The sequence below is a fragment of the Frankliniella occidentalis genome, unplaced genomic scaffold (assembly GCF_000697945.3).
Source record: "Frankliniella occidentalis isolate FOCC.00 unplaced genomic scaffold, Focc_3.1 Scaffold95, whole genome shotgun sequence".
Lineage (NCBI taxonomy): Eukaryota > Metazoa > Arthropoda > Insecta > Thysanoptera > Thripidae > Frankliniella > Frankliniella occidentalis.
The window spans coordinates 375,995-378,261 of NW_026267224.1; positions in this window are offsets into that span (position 1 = coordinate 375,995).

A 2,267-nucleotide genomic window follows, 5' to 3' on the forward strand; every position below is an offset into this window, starting at 1 on the left:
CGAGGGGTCCTGCTCCTGCTATGGCCGCTGTGCCTCGCCCTGCTGCTGGGACGGCTGGCTAGGCCGCCGCGCGCGGGGCGTGGCGGGGCGTGGTGGGGCGCGGCGGGGCGTGGCGGGGCGGCGGCCAGTCACTCTGGAATGTGTGGGACCAGCGACCAGCCCGCCGGCCAGCAGCGCGCGGGGGGAAGTTTCCACGCGGCCCGTGTCACATGGGCGCCCTAACCCCCCGCGGAGCGCCCCGCGCCCGCCCCGCCTCATCTGCTGGTGCAGCAGCGGCCCGTTGCCTAGGCAACGGCCAGGCCCCAGTGCCCCGGGCCTGCAGAGTGGGCGGACGCGGGGGTGGCTCGCACAGAGGAAGTATGAGAGTTTGAGCGGCCGGATGCTGTCGTCCATATGTTCCTCTGGTCCGCGCCCGAGCTCGGTTCGAACCGCGGTTGGAAGTGGTTGTTTGGTCAGGTCAGCGCGCTGGCGTCGGTGCCCGGTCGAACGTGCCGTCACGGGTGCTCGGTGGCCGCGCCAGCCCCGCGACCCAGGGCCGCCGCCGTGTCCGCGACCCGCGCCCGCGCCGTCAGATCGAGGAGGGGCCAGCTGGGTACGTAAGCAAGTAGGACACCCTCGTCCTCCAGGACGGCCTCCAGGACGGGGAGAGAGGGCGTACTGTGTTCTCCTGGCCCCGCCCGCCAGACGCCCGACGTCGCGGGGAGCACTTGAGGCGGCGGCGGGGGCGCTGGCCTGCTCGCCCAGCTGCTGAGCGAGTGACTTTGAGGTTATCTCTCTGCCAAGGCCCGTCTCACTCTACTACTTTACGTGCTCTTCCCCTCATTCATGAATGGCCAGCTGACCCCTCGACCCCGGCGGCGGCTGCCACTGACTTGGCTCCAATGAGACCTCACGGCCTGCCCGCCCGTGGCCCGCCCACCCTGGCCGTGTCTGCGTGTCGCCCTCCGAGCCCTTCTGGGCGGGGACCATCTGGTGACGAGAGGCTGTTTGATGGCGGCCGAAACAGGCGCCCGCAAAAAAAAAGGGGCTGAATAAAACGTCGCGCCGAGCGCAGTGGTGCTCTCCCGGCGGGCGGGCGGGGCTGCGGCCTTTTGGGTGAAACGCGAAAACATTTGCGGGACCCTTTGATGGAGCTGACAGCAGACGGACAGACGGGCAGGCAGCCGAGTCCTCAGCGGGTTGCTTTTTGGCGCGCTCGGCCAGGACTCCATCGGGGCAGCCGCCCGCCACGCCCCGCCCCGCCAGTCTCGGCAGCAGCGTGGGATTCCCGAAATAAAATGACTACCTCAAGTGGCGGCGTTGCTGGCGGTGGTGGTAGTGGTGGTGAAGCTGGTGCTGGTGGTCCTATGATGGTGGTGGAGGAGCTGGTGGAGCTGGTCCTATGATGGTTCTTCTCTCGGAAAATGGAATGCGCTCGTGGTTTCTCTCAAAGCGGAGCCGAGGAAGAGGAAGGGGCAACGGCGCCAGGGGTTCCCTTGTATTTCAGGAGGCCGCCAGTGGGTAAGGACCTCTGCGCCCCATCAGCTGATTGAACCTTTCCTAAACCCCATCACCGTCAACGGCGTCCGCACGCTTAACCCTTAGCGGGACAGGTCCCTGCGCTCCGAAATCCTTTTAGAAGACGTCAAGCTCCCCAATTTGAAGCTGACTGCGCCTGATATTGACTTTTAGTCGGACCTGTTCGTCCACGTCAGCATGCTGCTGGGCGGGCGGGCTCGGCCGGGGGGAGCTTGAGCTGCTGATACTGAGCAGACTCCCCCTCCTCTCCTCCCCCCGGCGGACATTCTCCACTTTTTTTCTGACGGCGGGAACAGCTGGTCTGACCTTGGGGATACCTGTGTCATTAACGTGTTATGAAGATGAGCCCCCCGCGCCAACCTGCCGCCGCCGCCCACCCGGCAACCTGGACGTTTCGCCGGAAATGGACGTGTATGTGTCTGTGTGTTTGGTGTGTCGTATGGGACGCGATTGGGTACATAGCCTGCAGCACGGCATTGCATTGGCATCAAGCACGCGCACTTGTGTGTGTGTGTTTCTTTGCCGCTGCTGATTTTTCCCCCTTTCGTTATTCTTTTTTTCCGTTTTTTAGTCTGATGTGTATGATTGGTGTGGGGGGTCCCGCTTGTACACAAGAGGCAGCAAGTTGTGGGGAACACGCGCGGGGAGTGTTGGCGAGGATGGAACAGCAAAGCAGAGCCTCGCTGCCGACGGCGGCCTCGCGGAGGGGGGCGGCGGGGGGGCCAAAACCAGCTCCGCTGTGGAGCTGC